Below are 10,411 nucleotides of genomic sequence, written 5' to 3'. Positions count from 1 at the left end.
AAGCATGCACTTTATTATTCTGGATCTTCTGATGATTTAATGGTTTGTTTGATTGTAAGTGTGTAGTTGGGAGTATTCTTGGTAGTTAAACACATAGTTTAACAGAATGGAATACGTATTTGTGTAAAACCCAAATCAAACCTTAACGGTAGTCACGAGATTCGAACCTTAATGAATTTCACAAAGTATAGTCTTATTCAGACAGTACTTTGGTATCCATTTAATGAACTCACAAAGTATAGTACTTTGGATTCCGTTTAACGAAATTCACAAAGCACAACACTTCGGCATTCGTTAGATGGTTCCTGAATCGATCGGACAGGACATCGCTTTGGTGATTATTGGTTAGAACACCAACGTATAGAGAGAAGAATAGAAGAAATGAACAAAGGAAAATGAATCCTAAGCTTCCTATTTATAGGTAGATTTATTCCTTAGCTAGGAAGTTTCCTTAACCATTAAGTTTCCTTAACTATTAAGTTTCCTTAACTATTAAGTTTCCTTAACTATTAAGTTTGCTTATCCATTTAACTGAATAACTTACTTAGCTTAATTAATCTTGCTTAGCTTAATTAATCTTGCTTAGCTTAATTAATTAATCATACTTAACTTAATTAATAGATTAATTAATCTACTCAGCTAACTTAGCTGCTAAGTTTATTTAACTATTAAGTTTACTTAGCTATTAAGTACTCTAGCAACTCCTTGCTTACGAGTTCTAATTTCTAGATACAATGGAACTCGTATTAGTGTATTAACTCAATTCAACTTTAACGATAATCACGAGATAAAACCCTCACAACGAATGACAAAGTGTAATCACTTAAACATCCATCGGATTCACAACGAATGACAGAGTATTCCCCGAGTTCGGGTGGTACTTAAACATCCTGTCGGAATCACGACTAATGACAAAGGATAGCACTTAAACATCCCGTCGGATAGTTTCAGTCGATCGGAGATTGAATTGTAGCAGCGATTAGAGTTATTACCCTAATAACGAGCAGAGTTTCGGGGTTTTAGGGCATTGATAGAAAGAAACGGAGATACAAAGAGTAGGACGACGTTTTAGACCGTCGAACTGAGCAAATAGTTCAGGCCCCAAGCCCTTGCATTTATACCCAAAATTTGAGCCGCCCGCGAGTCGCGGAGGGATCCTCTCCCCCTGTCGCGTATCGCGGGGCGTGCCCCTATGGCCTAGGGTAGCCTCGTCACTAGCATAGCCTGGGTGAGTCGACGTACGAACGAATTTCTATTTTGACAACGTATTTCGAAGATAAATATCAATTAGGGTTTAACCCCCTTTGAGTTTTAGGGGCCCTGATCCTGATTTTGAATGTTCTGAAAATTTTAGGGTTTATGCAGAATTACTTGGGTGTCTCAATTAGGGTTTCCTTTTTATACAATTAACATAATAAGTATTAATTTTAGTAAGAGTCGTTACATCCTCCCCACCTTAATAAAATCTCGTCCTCGAGATTTGGACTATGATATTTTCTTGGGGTTATGTTACTTCTTTTAATTAATAGAAACAATGTATCGTGGGATGGAATCAAAAGATATTTGAGGGGTATGAATTTTGAAAATAAAAATGATTTATAGAAACAATTGGATTCAATATCCGAAATGAACTTACTTTGATCAATTGAGGGAGATTCCGAATTGATAAATATCTAGTATGGAAAATGATTTGTTAATGATTATCCGAAAATCAATATCGTTTACTTAAATGGTACTGGACAATATAATTTAGTGTATCGTAATCTGAGTACATAATTGTACCAAGAATATGACAAATCAAACGAATGACGTATGAATAGGGTTTATTATTAGCACATGCTACAATTGTATATGGATACTGCAAGGTATTGTTATGATTGAAAGAACTTAATAATAAATTTACCGTTTTCGAAATTAACTGAGAGTTTCAAGGAAGCGAATCTAGCTATTTCAAAAGATGAGACATTCCGATGAAATGATATGGTTTCCAAGGTGATTATGTTCAAGCCAGAAGATATATGATAAATAGATATTTAATGTGAAGAACTTTTTAGAATTAATAAAATTCTTTGTCAGAAGAAAACTTACCTTGATTGGTACCTAAGGAAGACTTAAGATTGACAGGTTCAAAATGAAATGAAAACAATGAAAATGATTTGTCAAATATTGAATTATGATATGAGAAAATCAATGTGCTGAGATGGGTGATTTGTAAGAATACACGAAAAGACAATAAAGTTAGTGTATTTTTGTCTTAATACATAATTGTATTCAGATGATTTTAATCAAAATGTTTGATTAAAGATAGGTGATATTTTGATTTATTAAATACCTTTTCCTTTTATGTTATTATAAAGTAGAATAATAAATAAATATAGATAGGTTTAAAATATCAAAACCCATGGTAATTTTGACAAAATAATGATATATGTTTTATAAATAGGTTTACCCAATATCCTAGAACTCACGATTATCATTTTTAAAATTAAGTATGTTTAACTATAAGATTTTATAATAGGGTATTTTAAATCATAAAAGTAAAATAATAAATGTTTATTTTAATATCAAGCATACTTAAATATTGGCTTGCGTAAATAACATTTGATATTTTAATATATGTATATATTATAAAAGAATATTTCTATAAGTATTTAATAGTTGTGAAATATTAATCAAGATGAACATTTATTTATAATATGTCTTGTTCATGAATACTTAGACAATTATTTAGATAATTTTATTCGTCCCTTTAATTGTTTTATGAAAATATGTCTTCTCTTTACAGTACAAAGTATATATATATTTCTATATATAATATAAAAATATTTTTATATATAATTGAAATTTACTAAATAAGTATGATGACTTAATTTATATACATTAAATAGTTATTATCATGGTTGGATATTGGTTAGTGCTGCCTTGTTTAAGCATGGGTGATCAGTCCATGCCTAACTAAGGCTAGGCTATCCAATATGTGTTCCTGACAATAACCCTAATACCTAAAATAATATTAATACTACTTATTATTAATATATTAAAAAATAAATAACAATAACTAGTCATAAACTTAAACGAGAGTATTCCTTAAATATAACTTCTTCACCTCAAATAGTTTAACAAGATTTTTTTTTAAATATAGGAATACTATATTAATAAGGTAATTACTTATGTAAGTTTCCATATATAATCAGTATAATGTTTTTTCGATCGAAGATGATAAAGCAATAATTATCATGAAAGGCTCGATTAATGTTGTAAGAACTATTAAGAGATATACTGAAATATGAAATAAATTTGTATATCATTATCTTAGCACATGATTGTGTTAAGATCGCTTGTATAGAATAAATCAACAAAGTGGATTAAATATAAATAAATAAATAAATAAATCTGAGATTAGCGCAAGCTTCAGATTTTGTGAAAACGTCACCACAAGGTGATTGTGATCAAAGAAATGATTTAATGAAGTTGAATACCAAACAAGCATGTTATGGTTCAAGAGAATCAAAGTGCTTGTTGGAATTGTGATGGCCTAAAATATCATATGGGACTTTGAATTGAATACGTATTGCGAGCAAGTTTACTTGGTTTGAATAAAACGAGTTTTAATAAGGAAGTTCGGACATGATTATAACAGAAACCATGTATACCCTTCAAAAGAAAATCAAGTTTTCCAAGAAATTCATTGATTCGATATTAAAGAGTCATCGCTTTGTGAAAACGCGGGTTACAATGCAAAGATCAAGTATAGTGAAATGGTATTGGAACTTTTGATAAAACAACAAATTGGAATGATGCCCTCCTATGGTTTTCATAACTCAAGTGAACCACATGTGCAACAAACAGTGCATGTGTAACGTGTGGATTTACCAAGAAATGAAATGGATCAATATTTGCTGCTATGAAAGAAATCCTTATGGTATGATGACCATTAAAAGAAGTGGAAACAAGGAAGTCAACTCTTTATAGGCAGAAGTCAGAATTGCAACGAAAGAAATATAAGAACTTCTTATCTGGAATTTCGTGTGATAACTATTGTTAAATGACATTACCAGAGAATGCCGAATCTGGTATATTTGTCATAAAGGAAATAGGGGAATTGCAAAATTATATGACTTCTTTTGCAGTACCAATAATTATGACTCTGATTAGACTGCGCACTGATGATTGTGAAATCTTGTTTCAACGTCCCTCAGCGAAATTTAGATCGTTTGTAAGATCATGTGGCAAAGTGCCACTTTTTGGATTAGTAGTACTTCTACTAACGGAATTAGTATTGGTGTCATCGTGCCCAATTTATATTTTTCAAAGCTCTTGCCTTGGAAGTCGTGTGTGATGAACTTTGACGTTTGTGGACATATAATTTAAGTTTCATGTGCTTTCTTGTGCATTAGCACAACTTTATAGGCTTCTTATTTGCGTTCAATATTTATGGCGTTAATAATTTATGGTAACGCATTTATATTTTTGATGGTGTCCCAACTTAATGGGTTTCCAGTATTATTTTGTCGCACGAGTTATGAGGTAGATGATCAAACGAAATAATGTTTGATATCGGAATTAAAGATATATGCAAGAGATTCTTGATAAAGAAATCTAGATTTATTATTGACACATATACTTGTGCTTTATTCTTAATTGACTTTTGGAATTTCTTATAGATATACATATCTATATAATTATATATTTCACCTGCGGAAATATACATACCTTTCATAAGGTTAATGTATTTAACAGATTCTTATTTCCAAAAAAAAAAAAAAACAAGTCAGATATCAGGTCATGATATTATTTAGGGAAATATTGTCACTGATTTGACATATCATTTACCCCGTCTTATCCAGTTCGCGCCGGAGAGGTAACCTTAGTATATCCGGACAAGCTGGAGAGTCTGCTACACCATACCCAGTCTTGCCGGAGAAAATTTTCTATTTCCCATAAATAGTATCTTTTCAAGATTTTAAAAGTGCCTCTTTCATTAGGGCTTTTATCCAGAATCAAGGAAATTTGTATTTTCATAACATATTTTATTCTAGACCAGGTAATATCGATAAACAAGAATAAATAGCAATTAAGTGCTATTGCCTGCTAATCGTCATTCTTATGGTATACCAATATTTATCACATGATATTTATATAAGTAATTTATCTTGAAGCTGATTTTAAGGCAAAATTCTTAAGTTCAAGTCTAAATATCATTCTGAGTGCTATCAGATAATATTAAGTTCCTAACTTTCCGTTTAAACTTAGGTATTATCACAACATCTAATTGCTTAAATAAGTGGCTTAGCTTATACTAAGGCATCTTTTCTTATGTTCAAGTCTAAATGCTATCAGCTGTGCTACCAGTTAATAGCAATCTCCTAACTGTTTTATTTAAGCTTAAGTATTATTATCACAACACTTATAGGCTTAAAGCAGTGGCTCTGATACCACCTTTACGGTCACGACCCCCGACCCCATCCTGGACGGAATCGAGAGCCGTGAGCAGCCCCGTGGTACCGGTGGTTTATTTTTGAAAAACATTGCAGCGGAAATTTCATCAGGACCGTGAGTTAGGAAAAATATCAGAGTTTAAAAACACCGGATTTTATTTATTAAGTAATGGGATAAAACCCATGTTTTACAATGGTAGCTTTAATATAAATAAATTTGATTTTATAAAACAAGATTTCTTAATTTAGTTTAATTGATAAAATAAGCCACTTCTTGAAGTCCTTCAGTGCTGGATCCAATTCTTACTCCAATCTACTGTAATTACCTGAAACGCGTTTTAAAAAGGTTTTGTCAGCGGGAAATACTGAGTGAATCATTCAGTTTACTGAAAACGACACATTGGTTATAATTCACAGTATTAAGGGTGATTACAATGTTTCTGCTATCAACCAACTACCCACAATATTTGTCACTCGACTACCCATTGGCTATCTCGTTGTCCAAATGGTGTCTGTGACTGTGGCCAGATCACCCCTTGGCTAACACATTGTCCAATGGTGACAGGAAATAAGTAATGTATGCAAAACCCCACATACCGGCTGTAATTTGGTGATTACATAGACTTAATCCCTGTAATTATAACTTTGAAAATACTTGGAGTTTTGTAAAACAGTTGATAAAAAGAGAATGACTCACTTTATAAGCATGCAGGATTGAGTTAACAAGCTTCTTGATTCTACTTCTTCCGATAATTAAGCATGCACTTTATTATTCTGGATCTTCTGATGATTTAATGGTTTGTTTGATTGTAAGTGTGTAGTTGGGAGTATTCTTGGTAGTTAAACACATAGTTTAACAGAATGGAATACGTATTTGTGTAAAACCCAAATCAAACCTTAACGGTAGTCACGAGATTCGAACCTTAATGAATTTCACAAAGTATAGTCTTATTCAGACAGTACTTTGGTATCCATTTAATGAACTCACAAAGTATAGTACTTTGGATTCCGTTTAACGAAATTCACAAAGCACAACACTTCGGCATTCGTTAGATGGTTCCTGAATCGATCGGACAGGACATCGCTTTGGTGATTATTGGTTAGAACACCAATCTATAGAGAGAAAAATAGAAGAAATGAACAAAGGAAAATGAATCCTAAGCTTCCTATTTATAGGTAGATTTATTCCTTAGCTAGGAAGTTTCCTTAACCATTAAGTTTCCTTAACCATTAAGTTTCCTTAACTATTAAGTTTCCTTAACTATTAAGTTTCCTTAACTATTAAGTTTCCTTAACTATTAAGTTTGCTTATCCATTTAACTGAATAACTTACTTAGCTTAATTAATCTTGCTTAGCTTAATTAATCTTGCTTAGTTTAATTAATCTTGATTAATTAATCATACTTAACTTAATTAATAGATTAATTAATCTACTCAGCTAACTTAGCTGCTAAGTTTATTTAACTATTAAGTTTACTTAGCTATTAAGTACTCTAGCAGCTCCTTGCTTACGAGTTCCAATTTCTAGATACAATGGAACTCATATTAGTGTATTAACTCAATTCAACTTTAACGATAATCACGAGATAAAACCCTCACAACGAATGACAAAGTGTAATCACTTAAACATCCATCGGATTCACAACGAATGACAGAGTATTCCCCGAGTTCGGGTGGTACTTAAACATCCTGTCGGAATCATTACTAATGACAAAGGATAGCACTTAAACATCCCGTCGGATAGTTTCAGTCGATCGGAGATTGAATCGTAGCAGCGATTAGAGTTATTACCCTAATAACGAGCAGAGTTTCGGGGTTTTAGGGCGTTGATAGAAAGAAACGGAGATACAAAGAGTAGGACGATGTTTTAGACCGTCGAACTGAGCAAATAGTTCTGGCCCCAAGCCCTTGCATTTATACCCAAAATTTGAGCCGCCCGCGAGTCGCGGAGGGATCCTCTCCCCCTGTCGCGTATCGAGGGGCGTGCCCCTATGGCCTAGAGTAGCCTCGTCACTAGCATAGCCTGGGTGAGTCGACGTATGAACGAATTTCTATTTTGACAACGTATTTCGAAGATAAATATCAATTAGGGTTTAACCCCCTTTGAGTTTTAGGGGCCCTGATCCTGATTTTGAATGTTCTGAAAATTTTAGGGTTTATGCAGAATTACTTGGGTGTCTCAATTAGGGCTTCCTTTTTATACAATTAACATAATAAGTATTAATTTTAGTGAGAGTCGTTACATCCTCCCCACCTTAATAAAATCTCGTCCTCGAGATTTGGACTATGATATTTTCTTGGGGTTATGTTACTTCTTTTAATTAATAGAAACAATGTATCGTGGGATGGAATCAAAAGATATTTGAGGGGTATGAATTTTGAAAATAAAAACGATTTATAGAAACAATTGGATTCAATATACGAAATGAACTTACTTTGATCAATTGAGGGAGATTCCGAATTGATAAATATCTAGTATGGAAAATGATTTGTTAATGATTATCCGAAAATCAATATCGTTTACTTAAATGGTACTGGACAATATAATTTAGTGTATCGTAATCTGAGTACATAATTGTACCAAGAATATGACAAATCAAATGAATGACTTATGAATAGGGTTTATTATTAGTACATGCTATAATTGTATATGGATAGTGCAATGTATTGTTATGATTGAAAAAACTTAATAATAAATTTACCGTTTTCGAAATTAACTGAGAGTTTCAAGGAAGCGAATCTAGCTATTTCAAAGGATGAGACATTCCGATGAAATGATATGGTTTCCACGGTATTGTTGTGGACATGGCAGTGTGTGCCATGCCAAATACCTTACTTTATTTAGTACTTAATACTTATATTGGGTTTTACAATTATGCTTTCGCTAGACACTTAACTATGTTTTGGTTTTGGACACCTTTCATATTGTTTGGTTGAATTATATTTACTACTTACATTGTTCAATATGATTGGTGGCTTGATCCTGGTCAGTCACGCCTCCAAGCGGTGATACTCCGCGTGTGGATTTTGGGGGTGTGACAGATTGGTATCAGAGCCATTGGTTATAGTGAAGTTGGTTTTAATAAGGAGAAAAAGTTTTTTGTTAAAACCAGACTATAACCTGTACAGTGCTCAACGATCCACAACGACGCTTCGCTCCACATGCAAGACTCAACACTATAGGTGATACTATTCATGTTTACATTGCCTACTTGCTAGATTACATAGAACATTGCTCATGGTATGCTTAGATAAACGTAGCCAATATTGCTTGGGAACACTTGTGTGCTTACTCTCTTCTGTCATCGCATTTTTTTCGCGAACCTCTCTCACTTATGCTGCCTTGATATGAAGATTATGGCTGGACGCGTTAACCTAACTCAAGCCCAGTTGACGGCTCTGATCAACGAACAAGTTGCTGCGGCACTTACAGCCGCTCAGGCAGGAAGTCAGAACGCTCAGCCACCCGTAGGCACGTTCAAAACCTTCATGGATTGCTGACCTAGTACCTTCAGTGGTACTGAGGGAGTTGTAGGCCTCCTCCATTGGTTCGAGAGGCTCGAAACTGACTTCAAGATGCGTGAATGCCCTGAGCCTCATAGGGTAAAGTTTGCTGCTGGAACACTCGAAGGTGCCGCGTTAACCTGGTGGGAAGCACAGGTTCAAATGTTAGGGCTGGCAGCTGCTAATGCCACCCCCTGGAACGACTTCAAGGATCTAATTAAGGAAGAGTTTTGCAGTCGGGATGACATCCAAAACTAGAGGTGGGGTTTCTCAACTTACAGATGACGGGGTCTGAAATTGAGGCTTATACGAAGAGATCGAATGAATTAGCCACATTGTGTCCTACTATGGTAGACCCTCCCACCAAACGTATCGAGCTGTACCTCAAGGGTCTGGTGCCAGAAATTCAGAGTCATGTGACCGCGGCTAATCTTGGCACTATCCAGCAAGTCACTTGGCTTGCTCATCGTCTCACAGACCAGGCGGTAGAGCAAAACAAACTACCGAAACGTGTTAATGCTGCTACAACTTGTGCTCCTAGTGACAACAAATGCAAGTGGGATGGAAACCTGAGCAAGGGTTCCACTTCGGTTCAGTCTCAGTCCCAGCAACGAAAGACAGATGACTACCAGAGCCCCAGTCAGCAGTCTTCTCGTAGTCACGGGCAGGGTGGATATCGAGGAAATCACCCAAGGTGCAACAGATGCAATAGGCACCATAGTGGACAGTGCAACAAGGGTCGTTGTCAGCGGTGTCTCAAGATGGGCCATGAAGCCAAGGATTGCCGAAACTCACGTCCTGCAAACCAGGAACAACAACAGCAGCCCCAAGCTCCACAGAATCAGCAGCAACAACAGAGTTTTAGAGGATGTTTTCAGTGTGGTGCTAAAGATCACTACAAGAGGCACTGCCCACAGTTGAACCGGAACCAGAATCAGAACCACGACCATGGAAACAGGAATGACAATGGGGATAGCAACGAGGGAGACAATGAAAACAATGACGCCCGGGGCCGCGTGTTCGTGATTAGTCAGGGTGATGCAAGGAATGATTCTGACGTGGTGATGGGTAAGTTCTTTCTCGACGACTCTTATGTTACTATGTTATTCGATTCGGGTGCAGATATCAGTTAGGTGTCTTTAAAGGTTAGTCAAGTGCTTAAATGTGCACCAACACTTTTGAACACCAAACATGTTGTAGAATTAGCTAACGGTAAGAGTTTAGAGGCCACACAAAGTTCAGGGTTGTAATCTTATCCTCGCTGGTCAGATTTTCTCTATCGATCTCATTCCGATAGTTCTGGGTAGTTTCGACATCGTCGTTGGTATGGATTGGTTATCTCAACAGAAAGCAGAGATCCAATGCAAGGAGAAGATTGTTCGTATTCCCCGTTCTGGTAAAGAATCTCTTGAAGTTCAAGACGACAAGAGTGGTGCCGTGGTTGGCATCATCCCCTTCCTGAAGGCCCA

Source organism: Helianthus annuus, chromosome 6, assembly GCF_002127325.2.
Source record: "Helianthus annuus cultivar XRQ/B chromosome 6, HanXRQr2.0-SUNRISE, whole genome shotgun sequence".
Classification (NCBI taxonomy): domain Eukaryota; kingdom Viridiplantae; phylum Streptophyta; class Magnoliopsida; order Asterales; family Asteraceae; genus Helianthus; species Helianthus annuus.
Note: the sequence above shows the minus strand (reverse complement) of the source record.